The sequence below is a fragment of the Sturnus vulgaris genome, unplaced genomic scaffold (assembly GCF_052056855.1).
Source record: "Sturnus vulgaris isolate bStuVul1 unplaced genomic scaffold, bStuVul1.hap1 Scaffold_85, whole genome shotgun sequence".
NCBI lineage: Eukaryota > Metazoa > Chordata > Aves > Passeriformes > Sturnidae > Sturnus > Sturnus vulgaris.
The window spans coordinates 1,368,109-1,386,187 of NW_028276736.1; the positions used below are offsets into that span (position 1 = coordinate 1,368,109).

General features: G+C 53.8%; 1 protein-coding gene across 1 annotated transcript in view; it reads right to left on the reverse strand.

Moving 5' to 3' along the window:
* LOC148217360 (olfactory receptor 14A16-like) overlaps positions 1 to 18,079 on the reverse strand; it is a 470,135-nt gene that overhangs the window by 296,617 nt on the left and 155,439 nt on the right. The window lies entirely within an intron of this gene.

Consider the following 18,079-nt stretch of genomic DNA (forward strand, 5'->3'; position numbering starts at 1 on the left):
CTCAGCCCTGCTGGGCTGGCAGAGGAGCTGCTCCTCAGCAGAAATGTCTTTTTGAAGCTTCTCTTGGTTTACCTTGGGAGCTGCCTCTGTGCCAGGAGCCCAGCCCAGCTCAGCAGCACAGACACAGCACAAGGACTTTAATGAATCTCTTGAGGCTTTAGTTTGCTTTACATTATAATCATTCCCTGAGAGAGTGTTCAAAAACTTTTAAAGAATTAAAATGTAAATTAAAATACTGAAGTTTCTTGAAGTTTTAATGGGTCCCACTGTGGGACATGACTGAGAAAGTGTCCCCAGGTTCCAGTCACAGCAGGAAATTGGAGGCAGAGATGACAGGTGGGGACAAAGAGAAGCCAAGTCTTGGTGCCCTGGGGCACAGCAGGGTCTGTGCCACCAAGGGCTGGGAGGAGACACCTTGTCCTGAGCCATTGGGGCCTCCTGGCACAGCCCCAGCAAGGCTGGGCACTGGCACCCCTTGTCCTGCCCTCAGCATCCCCCCACATCCCAGTGGCCTCAGGGATCTGCTGGGACGAGTCCCTGGGGAGCCTTGGTCAGGAATGGCCCTGGGGGCTCCTTCATGCTCCCAGGGACTGCAGGTTTTTCAGAGCACTTTGGGTTTTGCTTTTGCCTTGGAGTCTCTGAGATCTTTGTGCAATCATAGCCTCCAATTATCTGCTTTAATTAGTCCCTTGAGAGGCTTTGTCAGTAATGATAGTCAGTGGAGCTCATTAATGCTTCAAGGTACTCAGTTTTTTAAGCTACTTGGAGTTTCCCTTTTTACACGAATTCTTTTAGTAGTTTACGCAGTGATGCCCCCAATTATCTGCTTTAATTAGTCCTTGGAGAACTTTGTATTGACACTCAGTGGGGCTCATTAATACTTTGAGATACTCAAGGTTTTAAAGGTACTTTGGATTTTCCTTTCCTCTCTGAGTCTCTGAGAGGTCTCTGAGTTCTCTCCTCCAAGGAGTCCATGAGGAGCCTGTGTTGGGGATGGACCTCAGTGGGACCCATAAATGCTTTGAGAGACTTTTGGGTTTTCTTTTGACTTTGACTCCTGGAAAGGTTTGTGCAATCTCCTCTCAGGCCCTGAGGTTCAAGGGCTCAGCACCAAATGCACCCCGGGGCTGATTGGGATCAAGCAAGTCCTGACAAACCATGGCTCTGCCTTGATTTCCCTCGGGGCTGGTGCCATTCATTAGGAAGATTTTCAAATCCAGTTATGGAGATATATTTCAAAGAGCTTCTAAGAAATACCCATTCCTCTTTTGAAGGGTGTATTTCATTGATTTGTCTTTAGAACAGAGGTGATTGCAGTATTCTGTGGTTGATATTGATCCAGGTTGTCTCCTCAGGAGGTCTGGCCTGCTCACAGAAGCTGTGCCTTGAGGTCTGAGCCAGTGTGGAGAACCTTGCTCCACATTGCCCAACCCCATCCTGTCTGTCTTCACTCACCTGAGACCTGCTTGGCTTGGAGAACTGGCTGCACTCAGGAAAAGAGATGGTTTTCTTCCTTTTCTTTTTCTGAAGGAATCTAAAACTCCTGAATTTCCCCATTACAAAAACTGCCCTTCTTAATTGTGTGCCAAGCCCAAGCTGCCCCCAAGGAGGTTTCTCTTCTCAAGGCTGAGCCACGCATGAACTGCTTTAGACCTTTGGACACCCTCAGCTCCCTGAGGCCTTGCAGTGTCACCATGCACTCTTGGATCTGTGAGGTTCTGTAGTGTCACAATGGATGTTTGGTTCCATGGGGCCCCACAGTGTCACAGGGGTCTCCTTTTCCCAGTGGCAACCACCACCAAACCCCACTGCCAGGCCCAAATGCCTGGGAAGAAGGAGAAGGGGACATTTGGAGTGATGGTTTCTGTCTCCCCAGGGCACAGTGACGTGGGCTGGGGCCCTGCTGTCCTGGAGATGGCTGAACACCGGCCTGCCCATGGAAGGGCTGAGAGACAACAACCTCTGTGCATGGAACTGCAACAGCAGAGAGCTCAGGCTGAAGGCTGGGTTTAACAGACTGTCACCAGCACAGGAACCATCAATGTGAGAGGAAAGATGTGTGCTCATGTCTTTCCAAATCATTTGGTGGGTGCAGGGATGGGTGTTAAGGGGTTTGAAATGGGTTGTAACATTTCTACTGACTTTGGGCAGCAGGTTTGTTACCGGGCCCAGCCAGCTTGGCTCCTGACACAGACAAGGCTCTGCACAAGGCTGAACTCCTGAACTTTGGGGGGAAATGCCAGGTTCAAGGGGGGTTATGGGGCAGGATGTTCAGGAAGGCTTTACCTTCCTAGTGCCTCGGCCAGTGGGGAAAGGAAGAGGGCAACGTGCAGCCGGGAGTTCAGGATAAAAGGAGGCTGCGCCCTCTGAAACCTGGAGAGACAAAACCCCAGGGGATTGTGCCCTGGTGAACTCTCTCCCTTTATTCAAATAAAGTTGAAGGACTGCTCTGTCTCCTTTTTGGACATAAACCTCTGGTGTTTGTGGATTCTCCTGACAGTGACAACAGGGAATCTCATGGAACCAAGTGTCCACAGTTTCAGGGCTCAGCCTCACAGAGCGCTGGAGACCATTGTGTCACAATGGGAACACATGGAACAAAGGCTCCCCAGTGACACTGCAGGGCCTCATGGAATGCAGGAGATCATCCTGATGGAATGGAAACTCATGGAACCAGCCCTGCACTGGAGCGGGAGGAGAAACTGAGGCAGTACTGGGAGGCTACGGACGCCTTCCTGGGGGTACTGGTTTGTACTGGAAGGGGACTGGGGGGGATTGGGAGGAACTGGGATGGGATTCAAGGGTTAAGAAGAGGGAGAACTTTGGGTTGAAGGGTGATTTTTGTAGTGGCTTATACTGGTTTGTACTGGTTTATACTGGTTTTTAGCTGTTTTGGGACTAGTGTGTACTGGGAGGGATTGAGATGGACTGGGACAAAGTGGGAGGGGATTGGGGGGACTGGGAGGTCACTGATTTATACAGGTTTATACTGGGAGGTCACTGAGAGGTCACTGGGCTTTACTGGTTTATACTGGAGAGTCACTGGTTTGAACTGAGGGGTTAATGGGAGGGAACTGTTTTGAACTGGGAGTTACTGGTTTGAACTGGGAGGGTGACTGGGCCATACTGGGAGGTAAGTGAGAGTTACTGGGATGAACTGAGAAGTCCATGGGAGGGTTATTGGGATATACTGGGATGGATTGGGAAGGGGTTGGGAGGGCACTGGGATTTACTGGGCCTATACTGGTTCATATTGGTTTATACTGGTTTGAATTGGGAGTTACCTGACCAGCAGGGGGCACCTCATGCCCAGGTGTTATCTCTTATTGGAACTGGAAGTTACTGGGAAGAAACTGGGATTTACTGATTTATACTGGTTCATACTGGTCTATACTTGTTCATACTGGTTTATACTGGGATTCACTTGGCTAGCAGGGGGCGCTGCCCACCCAGGTGCTGTCCCTCACAGGGTCAGTCCTGGCGGCCAATCCCGACGTGGTCACCTGCTTGAGCCTGCAGAGACGAGCACTGGGAGCAATGGGAGGGGACTGGTGTGTACTGGTTTATACTGGTTTGTACTGGTTTATACTGGTTTTGACTGGGAGGGGCCGGAAGGGCACTGGTTGGGACTGGAGGGCACTGGGAGGGGTCTAGAGGGGGTAAAAAAGGGTTAAAAGGGAGTCTGTGGTTACTGGTTTATACTGGTTTATAACTGTTTGTACTGGTTTATACTGGGAGGGCACTGGGAAGGGTTAAAGAGGGACTGGGAGGGAGTGGGAGAGCCCTGACTAGTCTGTTCTGGCCCATACTGGTCTGTACTGGTTTTTACTGCTTTATGTGGGGCTATCCTGGTCTATACCGGTTTGCCTTATACTGATTTTTATTGATTTATACTGGTTTTTAATGGTTGTTCCTGGTTTTAATGATTTTGCTGGTTTGTACTGGTTCATACTGGTTTATGTTGGGCTTCACTGGCCTATACTGGTTTGCCTTATTTTTAACTGGTTTATGCTAGTTTTCACTGCTTTGTACTGGTTTTTACCACTTATACTGGTTTGCAGTGGTCCATACTGCTTTTTACTGGTCCATACTGATTTTTACTGGTCTCTACCGGTTTGCCTTACACTGGATTTTACTGTTTATTACTGGTTTTTATAACTTACACTGGTCCATACTGGTTTATACTGGTTGATACAGGTTTCAGGGTGGCATTGGAGCTTTTGTTCATGGAGCAGTGCCTGGGGGTGAATCCCAAATCCTATGGGGAGTGGCACCACCAGGGCTGGGTGCTGGGCTGCACCATGGCGCCCCCTGCTGGCCGGGAGGACTTGGTGGCCAACTGTTACTTATACTGGGTTATACTGGTTTATATTGTGATGGGGTGCTGGGGGTGCTGGAAGTTACTGGGGTTACTGGGCTGAACTGTTTTATACTGGGATGGGGTGCTGGGGGTCACTGGTTTATACTGGGTTATACTAGTTTATACTGGGATGTGGTCTTGGGGGTGACTGGGTTGTACTGGTTTGTACTGAGTTATACTGGGGTATTTTGGATTTTACTGGGTTATACTGGGAGGGGTCTTGGGGACACTTAGTAACCACTGGTAGCAACTTCTGGGGGTGCTGGCCTTACTGGTTTATAATGGGCGTGACATTTAGGAATGCTGGCCTTAGTGGTTTATACTGGGATGGAGCTTGGGACCTACTGGGAGTGACTTCAGGTTGTGCTGCCCTTACTGGTTTATACTGGGAACTGCCACCATGGACCTCAGGGGCTCGGGGGTGACTCCAAGTGCTTATTGGTTTGTACTGGTGCTCCCCCAGTATAAACCTGGGAACCCTGAGACTGCACTGGGGGCCTCTAGTCCGCACTGGAAGTGGGTTTGGGTGCATGAAGCATTACTGGTTTATACTGGTGCCCTCCCAGTATAAACCTGGGAGCCCCCAGACCACACTGGGAGCCTCTAGATCGCAGTGAGAGCAGGTTTGGCTGCATCAACTCTTACTGGTTTATACTGGGAGCTGCTGCCACAGGCCTCAGGGGCTCAGGGATGGCTCCCAGTGCTTACTGGTTTATACTGGTGCCCTCCCAGTCCAGGCCTGGGAACACGGTGGGAGCTGGCAGCCAGGCAGGACCCCGAGGCCAAGCTGACCTTTGTCAGGACCCTGCTGAGCTGCGATGTCTCCAACGTCTCCTCCTGGCACCACCGTCTGTGGCTGCTGGTGCCCACCACGAGCTCCGGGAAGGGCAAGGCCGGGGCGCTGCCCCCTGAATCATTGTACTGATTTCTACCACTTATACTGGTTTGTACTGGTCCATACTGCTTTTTACTGGTCCATATTGCTTTTTACTGGTCTCTGCTGCTTTGCATTGCACTGTTTTTACTGGTTTTCACTACTTACACTGGTTTGTATCAGTCAACACTGGCTTATACTGGTAGCACTGGTCTGTAATGGCCTATAATAGTCTATACTGGTTTGCCTTACACTGATTTTTACTGTTATTCACTGTTTTTTATAACTTATACTGGTCCATTCTGGGCTGTACTGGTTTATACTGGTTCATACAGGTTTCAGAGTGCCGTTGGAGCTTTTGTTCATGGAGCAGTGCCTGGGGGTGAATTCCAAATCCTACGGGGAGCAGCACCACCGGGGCTGGGTGCTGGGCTGCACCATGGTGCCCCCTGCTGGCCAGGAGGACCTGGTGCTGTGTGAGCGCCTCTTGGCGGCTGATCCCCACAACTGTGAGTGGTTTGTACTGGTTTGTATTGGTTTGTGCTGGGATGGGGTCCAGGACGTGCTGGGACAGGGCTGGGGTCACTGGGTTGTACTGGATTAAACTGGGAGAGGGTGTGTGAGCATCCCCTGCTGGCCAGGAGTACCTGGCACTGTGTGTACTGGTTGTACTGGTTTACATTTGATCATAGTGGGATGGGATGCTGGGGGTTACTGGCTTGAACTGGGAGAAGGAATGGAGCGGGTGTGTAAGCGCCCCCTGCTGGCCAGGAGGACCTGGTGGCCAACTGTGAGTTATACTGGGTTGCACTGGCTTATACTGGGATGGGGTGCTGGGGGTGCTTGGAGTTACTGGGGTTACTGGGTTGAACTGTTTTTTACTGGGATTGGGTGCTGGGGGTTGCTGGGTTGCACTGGGTTATACTGGGATGTTGTCACGATCCACTGTTAATACAGGGCGGGGGTCGTGATGGTTCGTTTGATCTCAGAGGTGCAAAAAGGCAAACAGTGGGGGACAAAATCAGTTTATTCACAGCAAAGCATTTTTATTGAATGCCAACAACTCAGTTGCAATAGAGGGGAAGATACAGGAAACAAAGTATAGAGAGAAAAAGAGGGGAATGGGAAAAGAGCTACCAACAGACGAGACGGGCGTCCTCACGGGCCAGCCAAGAGATGAGTCTTCATCCGTGGGGAGATCTCAGGAGTCTTCCCCAGAGGGTCACTCTTTTATAGTCCTTCTCCAAAGCAAGTGGCCTCTGGCCAAGGAGTGGGGAGATTGATGGACCATTGTGAGGGTTGCTGCAATAAACAGGTGTACAGAACCTGCTGCTCCAGCTAGTGCCTGCTCGAGAGCAGTGTACCATGGAGCACAGCGAGCACCTGCACACAGTCCCTTGGCAAGCATCCACCTTGGCCAGGCCACAATTGGGTGGGGGGCCTCGGGGTCTTCTTGCAATGGTCGTGAGGCAAATGAGGGAAACTCCGGACCGACTTCTACAGATGTGGTCCTGGGGGTCACTGGTTTATACTGGGTTATACTGGTTTAGATTGGGATGTGGTCCTGGGGATCAACCAGTATAATCCTGGGAGCACTGAGACTGCACTGGGAGCCTCGAGATTGCACTGAGACTGGGTTTGCGTGCATGAGGCATTACTGGTTTATACTGGTGCCCTCCCAGTATAAACCTGGGAGCCCCCAGACCACACTGAGAGCCTCTAGATCACACTGGGAGCAGGTGCATTTACCCTTACTGGTTTATTCTGGGAGCTGCTGCCACAGGCCTCAGGAGCTCGAGGGTGGCTCCCAGTGCTTACTGGTTTATACTGGTGCCCTCCCAGTCCACGCCTGGGAACACGGTGGGAGCTGGCAGTCAGGCAGGACCCCGAGGCCAAGCTGACCTTTGCCAGAGCCCTGCTGAGCTGTGCCATCTCCAACTTCTCCATCTGGCACCACCGTCTGCTGGTGCCCGCCAGGAGCTCTGGGAAGGGCGAGGCTGGGATGCTGCCCCCTGAAAGGCTGAAGGAAGGTGAGGGATTCACAGGAAAAATTCCCACAATTTCATAGCATTCCCAAAATTTTCCAGTCCCTCCGTGCCTAAAGTGGAAGGTGGTGGCTCTGCTGGGTTGAATGGGTAGACCTGGTGTCCCTAAATCCCCATTGATTTCAGTGTGTAAACCCGATGTCTCAAAATTCTTGGTGCTAAAAATCCCACTTTTAGACTCAGAATTCCCTCACTTTGGGCTGAAAACTGAGATTTTTCGGCTTATCTGGAGGCAACAGCTACACCCCAGGCCACAGGTATTGGATCAGGGATTCCGGATTGGTTTCCAGGAATTCATCCAAGACTTCCAGAGCGTCAGCACTGCAATCCTTAAGCAGAAATTCCCAGAATTCAGCCCAATATTTCCCTCAAATGTACCCAAATTTCCCCATTTTAGCCCCAAATTTCTGCAAAATGCCCATTGACTTTAATGGATAGACCTGGTGTTCCAAAACCCTTTTTCACTTTAATAGGGTAGACCTGGTGTCCCTAAATCCCTGTTACATTTATTTGGCTAGACCTGGTGTCCCTAAAAATCTCCATTGATTTTAAAGACTTCCAAGAAAACCTCAATTCATTGTAATGTGTAGACCTGATGTCCAAAAGGTTTTGGGTTAAAAGTGCCAATTTCAGGGCTGAAAATTCCCAATTTTTGGTGGGAAAAAGCCCAAAATTTTGTTTCATTTCCCCCTGTCCTGGTTTAGTACAAATCTGGGAGCAAACTTCTGAATGAGGTTCCTCTAGGAAAAAGGAGAAAAATTGGAGAGAAGTGGAAAAAAAGAAAACTGTTTATTCAACAGGCAACACACCTCCCAGCACAACAATGAACAATATCAAACAGCAAAACCTCTCGCTGTTCCGAGGAGATGGCAGATTTAGCAGAGTTCTTTCCGTGGCTGCCCAGCTCACTCAGTCTGTTCTCACTCCCTCCTGTGCTGGGGAATGCCCAGGCCAGGCCTGGTGAGCCACAGGTGTGAGCTCCCAGTGCTCTTCTAGGTTTTCAGTCCAGAGCAGGTTCAAACAGTTCCAGGAAAAAAATAAAATAAAAAATAAAAAAAAAAACCAAAACAAAGAATCCAGGGAGTTTCTCTGCCTCAGCTAGCCAGAAAACTATACAAGAGCAAAGGAGAGCTCTCTCTCTCTGTCCACTGCAGACAGCACAGTCTGTGAGCAGGAATGTGGGGGAGCCCGTGCAGTCTCTGATAACAAACTCTGCACTTCTTCTTTCCCCCCCCTTCACTCCTGGAACCAGTCTTAAAGTTGCACAATTTAATATTCAACACCAACAGAACAGACGATTTGGGGATACAGGCATCATACAGTCACCCCAAGACAGATGGATGGATGATGATGATGGGTGATGGAAGATGGATGAACAATGGATGATGGATGGACAATGGAATGGCAGTGGATGGACAGTGGATGGAGGATGGATGGATGGATGGATGGATAGATGGATTGATGGATGGATGGATGGATGGATGGATGGATGGATGGATGGATGGATGGATGGATGATGGGTTTGGGGCAGTTTATCGGTGGCTTTGAGGATCAGATCAGTCATTTGATGGTTGGATGATCCAATGGATGGAGGAGGAAAAGATGCAGTTGAACCAAATGTTTCATGGAAAGACACATGATTGAAGGAATGGATGGATATGGATTGGATGGATGAGTGGATGGATGGATGGATGGATGGATGATGGATGGATGGATGGATGGATGGATGGATGGATGGATGATGGATGGATGGAAGTGATGGATGACGGATGGATGGGTGATTGGGTGGATGACAGATGGACTTGTTGATGGACAAGCAGTTGCCCAGGCCCATCACTATTCCCTCTCCATCACAGCTGCAGCCATGCCAGAGGAGCTGCCCTGGCCCTCAGAAGACCCCAAAACAGAGCCCACCCCCCATCTGAGGCCGCTCGGGCACAGCCGGTGCTGGAGGCGCTGAGGGTCTCCAGCATCACCCCAGGCTCTCTGGGGCTGCAGTGGAGCGTCCCCAAGGGCTCCTTTGACTCCTTTGTGCTGCAGTACCGGGATGCCCAGGGCCAGCCCCAGGCCCTGCCCATCGATGGCGAGTCCCGCTCGGTGACGGGGCCGGGGCTGTCCCCGTCCCACCAGTACTGCTTCCACCTCTATGGATTGCAAGGTGGGAAAAGGATTGACCATGTGTCCACTGATGTCATCACAGGTGAGAGAGGGGCTCAGGACCAATCCACACCTGTGGTGCATCCAAGCCCTCAGATGGTCCTTCAAGCTTGGGGAGTCTGAGAAATGCTTCTGGGGCTTGAGATGGGGGTGAGAATGTGGAGACCAGAGGGATGGCGAGTAGAGGGATATGTAGATCCATGGATGGATGATGGATGATGATGGGTCAGTGGATGATGGATGATAGATGATGGTTGATAATGGGTCGATGGATGACAGATGATGGTGGGCTGTTGGTCAATAGGTTGGTGGAAGGATCCAAGACTGAACAGTCATTGTTTGGGGACCACTGGGATCCATCCATCCATCCATCCATCCATCCATCCATCCATCCATCCATCCATTTATATTTTCTCCCCAAACATTCCTCTGTCCATCCATTAATTGTCCTTTCAAGTGTTCAATCATCACCCAAAGCAACCATCTCCTTCTGGACACCCCATTGTCCTTCCTTCCTTCCTTCCTTCCTTCCTTCCTTCCTTCCTTCCTTCCTTCCTTCCTTCCTTCCTTCCTTCCTTCCTTCCTTCCTTCCTTCCTTCCTTCCTTCCTTCCTTCCTTCCTTCCTTCCTTCCTTCCTTCCTTCCTTCCTTCCTTCCTTCCTTCCTTCCTTCCTTCCTTCCTTCCTTCCTTCCCTCCATCCACATATCCTGTCTCCATCACACTTTGATCCTCTCTCCATTCCAGCTCCATCCATACTTCCCCACATTTCATGGTTGCACCAATAGCACCTTTCCACCATCCCATTAGCACCTGGGTTGAGTAAACCCTGACACTGGCACCATCACATCAATCATTGACCCTTCTAATGACACAGTGACTCTGTCATCCTCCATCATCAGCATCCATCATCCATCATCCATCATCCATCATCCATCTATCATCCATCATCCATCATCCATCATCCATCATCCATCATCCATCATCCATCATCCATCCATCATCCATCATCCATCATCCATCATCCATCCATCATCCATCATCCATCATCCATCATCCATCACCCATCACCCATCATCCATCATCCATCATCCATCATCCATCACCCATCATCCATCATCCATCATTCATCAGCCATCATCCATCCATCCATCATCCATCATCCATCATCCATCATTCATCAGCCATCATCCATCATTCATCAGCCATCAGCCATCAGCCATCATCCATCATTCATCATCCATCTCATCCATCATCCATCATCCATCATCCATCTCATCCATCATCCATCTCATCCATCATCCATCATCCATCATCCATCATCCATCACCCATCATCCATCATTCATCAGCCATCATCCATCATCCATCATCCATCATCCATCACCCATCATCCATCTCGTCCATCATGCCTGCTATGCTCCCCCCCATCCTACATCCCAGAGTTGAGGAGTTGGAAGCAGCTCAGGGTAGGAGTGATGGCAAATGGGTGTTGGATGATGAGGATGGAGGGGTGATGGATCAGTGGATGAGGGGCTCCTGGGTGCCTTGGATGGATTGGTGATGAATACACAGGTGGCCAGATGGGAGCACGTGTGGTTGAACCTGTGGCTGGTTTGTGTCCTGGGTAAGGGTAAGGGTGTTGGGGTGAGGCTTGGGAGGTGAGGGCAATTAAGGAGAATGAATTTAAGGACTGGCTGAAGGAAAAAGGATGGGTAAAGGATGGAAGAATAATGGATGGAGGATGGATGAATGATGATGATGACAATGAGGATGATGAGTGTTGGGGCAGGTGTTTTGACAGATCCAATCGCTTGATTGTTCAATGATCCAATAAAGGGAGAAGCTGATGAATCAGTTGTAGGAAAAGCCACATTGAAAGCCATGTGGTTGGACTAAGGGATTGTGGATGATGGATACTGGAATGAATGATCCAGGAGATGAAAGTGTGGATGGATGGATGGATGGATGGATGGATGGATGGATGGATGATGGATGGATGGACAGATGAATGAATGATGGATGAATGCATGGAGGGATGATGGATGATGGATGGATGGATGGATGGATGGATGATGGATGGATGGATGGATGGATGGATGGATGGATGGATGGATGGATGGATGATGCATGGATGGATGATGGATAGATGGATGATGGATGGATGGATGATGGATGGATGGATGGATGGATGGATGGATGGATGATGGATGGATGGATGGATGGATGGATGGATGGATGGATGATGGATGGACAGATGAATGAATGATGGATGAATGCATGGCTGGATGATGGATGGATGGATGGATGATGGTGGATATTGGAGAAATCAGGATGATGGATAATGTTGATTATGATGATGATGAAGATGGTGGATGATGGCAGATGCTGGTCAGTAAGTCCATGGAAGAGTCAGTGGTTGATTGGATGGGCTGGGCTCATTGGGTGCTCAGTGATGGGTGAGGAGGGAATGGTGAGAAGGGACTGGGAGGAGATGGTGCATGATGGATAATGGATAGTTGGGTGGATGATGGATGGACAAATGGATGGACGTACCAATGCCCACACCCGTCAGTGTCCCCTCTCTGTTGTTGCTGCAGCCGACCCCGAGGATCTGCCCTCACCCTCAATGGACACCTCAACTGAGGCCCCCAGAGCTGACGTTCTCCAAAGTGCACATCCCCAAACTGAGGCCCCTCCATCTGAGGCCCCCTTGACACAGGCAGTGCTGGGAGAGCTGAAGGTCTCCAGTGGCAGCCCCAACTCTGTGCAGCTGCAGTGGAACATCCCTGAGGGCTCCTTTGACTCCTTTGTGCTGCAGTAGATGCCCAGGGCCAGCCCCAGGCCCTGCCCATCGATGGCGAGTCCCGCTCGGTGACGGTGCCGGGGCTGTCCCCGTCCCGCCGGTACCGCTTCCACCTCTATGGGCTGAGGGGAGGCAAAAGGAGTGACCACGTCTCCAGTGAGGCCACCACTGGTGAGGGGCTGCGGGGATTCCCCCAGGACCCCTCTGGGAATGGAGCTGGAGTGGGGACAGGGCTGGGAGTGGGGCCCAGGGGCAGCTCGGAGGGCACTGAGGACTTGGGGATTCAGGGGAAAGTGAGAGCAGGGATTGGAGGGGAGTGGAGATTTGGGGGAGTGTAACTCCTGGAGGGACTCTGATCACCTGGGGACTGGGAGGAACTGGGATAAGCTAAGGGGGACAGGTTGGAAATGGGGTCTGGGGTCATGTGGGGCCTGGCTGAAACTGCGTGGAACTGGGGCAAACTGGGGCAAACTGGGGTGGAGCTGAGGACTGGCAAAGACTGGGGGAAACTGGGCACTGGGGAGGATTTGGGGGGTACTGGGGGTGAACTGGGAGGGACTTGGGGAAACTGGAGGAATATGAGGGATTCGTTATTGGGGTGACTGGGAACAGTTTTAGGGGGATTGGGACAGCTCAGGGACCAGGAAGAACAGTGGGATTAGAGGGGAACTGGGAGCAAGTGGGGCTGAGGGTACTTAGGAGAAATGGGCAAAACTGGGAGCTGGGGGTAGCCAGAGGACTGGGGGAAACTGGAGATTAGGGGCAATGTAGCACTGGGAGCAACTGGCAGGAGAACTGGGGGAACTGGGCCTGGAACTTGGGACAACTGGGGGGTTTGGGAAACTGGGGGAACTGGGCCTGTGAGGAACTGGAGGGAACTGGGGACTGGGGGAACTGGAGGAACTGGGGATAACTGGGAGGTTTGGAGAACTGGGGGAAACAGGAGACTGGGGTGAACTGATGGCAACTGAGGGCTCTGAGGCCTGGGGGTAACTGGGAGGAACTGGAGGGAACTGGGGACTGAAGGGACTGGTGGAGATCGAGGTGAACTGGGAATGGGGGGAAAATTGGAGAATGAGGGGAAACTGAGTCAGGGGTTGAATTGGGGTGGAGTTGGGGACTGGAGAGGACTGGGGGAAACTGGGAAGAACTCAGGGGACTGGGAGGTCCTGCAGGAAACAGGTCTGGCAGGCATTGGGGGAAACTGGGGGCTGAGGGTGACTGGGGGGGTCTTTGGGGGAAAATTTGGGGGAGTTGGGCCATGTCCATCGGGCACGGTGTGAGGGCAGGGCTGGGGGGCCCATGGGAGGGTTTGGGGTGTGGGGGTGGGGGGTTTGGGGTGACCACAGTGATTTTTGGGGTATCAGAAGGGGATTTGGGGCTGCTGTAGATGTCAGCAGTGTGTCCTTCCCCAGGTGGCCCAGGGACCCTGTGGGTGGGCTCGCTGTGACCCCGCAGTGCCCGGCTGCACTGGGACCCCCCCCCCCGCGCCCCCCGATGGCTACGAGCTGGAGTACGGCCCCCCCGGGGGGCCCCAGCAGGTAACGACCCCCCAAAAGGAACCTAAAAACCCCCGGGTGTCCCCCAATATCTGCTTGGGACCCCAGTAACACCTCGGGGTATCCCATTACCCTCCTTTGGTAATGGCACCCCAATATCTCCTTGGGGGACCCCAGTGACCCTCTGGGAACCCCAATACAGCTCTGGGGGACCCCAATACCCCCCTGGGAACCCCAATAACACCTCGGGGTATCCCATTACCCTGCTTGGGTAATGGCACCCCAATACAGCTGTGGGGGACCCCAATAATGCCTTTGAGACCCCAATACCCCCCCTGGGGACCCCGCTGTCCCCATTCGGGTACCCCAAAACCCCCCGTGCCCCCCCAGACCCTGTGGCTGCCCCCCGAGGCGACATCGCAGCAGCTCTGGGGGCTGGAGCCCGCGGGGCGCTATGGGGTGCGGCTGTGGGGCCGAGGGGGACACCCCAAAAGTGCCCCCCTGGAGGCCTCCTTTGACACTCGTGAGTGGGGGGAGCTATGGGGGAGGGAGGGGCACCTGGACCCCCAAAAATGGGGGTAGGGTTATTTGGGGAACTGGGGGGTATTTGGGGGTTATTTAGGGTTATTTAGGGTTATTTGGGTTTTTGGGGTGGTTTGGGGGGTTAATTTGGGATTATTTGGGGTTATTTGGGGGATATTTGGGGTTTATGGAGTGATTGGAGGGTTATTTTGGGGGTTTGGGCGTTATTTGGGGTTTCTGGGGGTTATTTGGGATTTTGGGAGTCATTTGGGGGTTATTTGGGGCCCTTTTTGGGGGGGTCTGTGTCCTTTGAGGGGGGACAGCTGTACCCCTGGGTGCTTTTTTGGGAGATCTGTGTATTTTGGGGGGACAGCTCCAGCCCTGGATCATCTTAGGGGGTTCTCAGATCCTGGGGGTGTCACCCAGACCCCCAAATTTCGAATGGAGGCATTGGGGGGTGCCTGTGTCATTTTGGGGAGGGGTCACCCCTGAATTCCCAGAAACTTTTTGGGGTGCCTGAGGTGACCCCAATGCTCCCCCCAGCCCCACTCCCGCACCCCCATCCCCGGGACTGCGCCGAGGAGCAGCGGAACGGGCCGGGACCCTCCCGGGACACCCTCATCTTCCTCGGGGGGGACCCGGCCCGGCCCCTCCGCGTCTTCTGTGACATGGACACGGACGGCGGCGGCTGCCTGGTGCGACTGGGAGCACTGGGAGCACTGGGAGCAATGCTGGGGGGTCCTACAGGGGTTTAGAGGAGGATTTATGGCGTTTGGGGGGGGGGAAATTTGGGGGTTTGGGGGCAACTGGGGCGTCCTGAGGGGGTTTGGGGGCACTTGGGGGTCCTGCAGGGGGTGTCGGGGAGGTTGAGGGGTGCTGGGGGGCACTGAGAGGGAACTTTGGGATACTGGGAGGGGGTGGGGGGCTCTACAGGGTTTATGGGGCGGAAATGAGGGGGTTTGGGGTAATTGGGGGGGTCCCGCAGGGGGTGTTGGAGGGCATTGGAGAGGTTGAGGGGTGCTGGAAAGGCAGTGGGAGGGGACTGGGGGGCACTGGGAGGGACTGGAGGGGTTCTCTAGGGTTTATGGGATGGAAATTGGGGTTTGGGGGATCAGAGGGGTTTTGGGGTTTTGGAGGGGGTGGGACTCGTACGCCCGCAGCTTCGGCAACGTCAGCGGCGAATTCTGGCTCGGCCGGGGGGCCCTGGGGATTTTGGGGGGCCCTGGGGATTTTGGGGGGGACCTATAAAAATATCTGGGGGGGCTGGGAGGCACTGCCAGGGTTTGGGGGAACTTTGAGGAGAGCCTGGGGCGGCAGCAGGGGGTGCTCGGTGGGACCCCAAAATCTGGGGGATCCCCAGGGGCCCGAGAGGGGAACTCGTAGGATCCAGGGGGGGTCCCCACAAATATTCAGATCTGGTTTTGGGGTCCGGGAAGGATTTGGGGGGTCTCCAGGAGTTCATGGGGCACATTTGGGGTCCCCAGCAGTTTGGGGGTCCCCAATATTTCAGGGAGAGCATTGGGGGGGACGGGGGATCTCGAGGGGACCCCGCAGGAGTCCTGGGGGTACCGGAGGATTTTTGGGGTGCAGGGAACGAGGCGCTGCACGAGCCGACGGCCGCGACCCCCACGGAGCTGCGCGTGGAGCTGCGGGCCGGTCGCGACTCGGCCTTGGCGATCTATCGCGACTTGGCCGTGGGCAGCGCCCAGGAGCGGTACCGGCTCCGCGTGGGAGCGTTCAGCGGCACCGCCGGGGCCGGGGGGGGTTCCGGGGGGGTTTGGGGTGGAATTTTTGGGAGTCCTGATGGGATTTGGGATCCATGGGGGGTTCGGGGGTTCACTGGATGGCAGAGGACTGTGGGGTCGCTGGTGGGTTTTGGGGTCCCTGGGGGTCCCTGGTGGTTTTGGGGTTTCTGGTGGATTTCGGGGTGCCTGATAAGTTTTGGGGTCCTTGGGGTATTTTGGGGTTTCTGCTGAGTTTTGGTGGTTCCTGGTGGGTTTGGGGGTCCCTGGGTTGTTTTGGGAATCCCTGGTGGGTTTGGGAGTCCCTGGGGTGTTGAGGAATTTTGTGAGGTCCTGCTGGAATTTGGGATCCTTGGGGGTTTTGGGGTTCTCTGGCTGACAGGGGTCTGTGGGGTCCCGGTGGGTTTTGGGGTCCCTGGGGTATTTGGGGAATTCTGTGGAGTCCTGATGGGATTTGGGATCCCTGGGGGTTTGGGGTTCATTGGTTGGCAGGGGTCTGTGGGGTCCCTGGTGGGTTTTGGGGTCCCTGGTGGGTTTTGGGGTCCCTGGGGGTATTGGGGTTTCCGGTGGGTTTTGGTGGCTCCTGCTGAGTTTGGGGGTCCCTGACATGTCCCCCCACAGGAGATGCCCTCTCCTACCACTCGGGCAGCCCCTTCTCCACACGGGACCGGGACTCCCGGGACCCTCGAGACCCCTCGGGCCGCCCCCACCACCCCCCCCACCCCGCGGCCTCCGGGGGAGCCTGGTGGTACCGAAACTGCCACTGTGCCAACCTGAACGGGCTCTACGGGACCCCTCGGGACCACCAGGTACCCACCTGGGCCGGGGGGGGGCATGGGGTGGGGGATTGGGGGGGGCTGGGGGGGATTTCGGGGGGTCTGGGGGGGATTTAAAGGGGTATGGGGAGCTATGGGGGGGATTTGTGGGGTCTGGAGGAGATTTTGGGGGAGTCTGGAGGGGATCTGGGGATCTTTGCAAGGGGCTTTGGGTATTTTAAGGGGGCTAGGGGAGGTCTAGGGTGGGCTATAGGACTATGGAGGGGTCTGGGGGTGTATGAGGGAATCTTTGGGAGGGTCCATGGGGTTCTCTGAGGGTCCATAGGGGTCTGTGGGAGTCCATAGGGTTCCATAGGGCCCTGTGGAAAAAGGGTCTGTGGGATCTATAGGGCCTGTGTGGTCCTGTAGGGCCTGTGGGGATCTCTGTGGTCTCTGGGGTGTCTATGGGGATCCCTAAGGGTCCATGAGTGCCCATAGGAATCTGGGGAGCGACTGTGGGGTCTCTATGGGGATTTATGGGGGTCTCTGGAACTCTCCAAGGGTTCTGACCCCCCAGCTCCCCACAGGGCATCCACTGGTTCCCCTGGAAAGGCTTCAACGTCTCCATCCCCTTCACTGAGATGAAGCTGCGGCCACAGCGTGGCTGAGGGGGCTGGAGGGGGGTCTCAGAGTTTGGGGGGGTCCCCTGGGGGGGTCCCAGATGGGATTTGGGGAGGTTCAAAGGTGAAGCTTTTATGGGTGGGTAATAAAAGCTGATGGTGGCTCTCCTGTCCTGGGGTGAAGCAGCGTCAGGCTGAGGTCAAGCTCATCCCCAGGCTCAAGTGTGGCTCCAAATGGTCCTTGTGGTTCTGGTCCCAGCGTCACTTGGAGTGCTGGACCCCATCCCTCACCGGCCCTGGACATGCTGAGATGTTCCCAGCCTGGCCAACACGAACATTTCCCTGGCAAATGGGAACATTTTGCATCTCGAGGCTCAGCATGGCCTCGTTTGCCTCCCTGGAGATGCACACAGCGATCACAAGAGACAGAAAACCACGAGGCCACCCAGTGGCACAGAGCCCACGCTGAAAGGCTCCTGCCCTGGGATAAGAACGGGGAGAAACCTCGCCCTGATCACTGGCCAAACACACTCCATGGAGGAGAATGACCTGAAGTTATTGCCCAAAAAATCAGAGGACATTGAGAAGTAAAATTACAAGCACCTTTCCCCCATCCTTTCTCCTTCCTGAGCTCTCCCTCCTCCCCACACGATGACCATTGTGTCTCCAGGGACACGAAAACGACACCAAAAATAGTTTTATT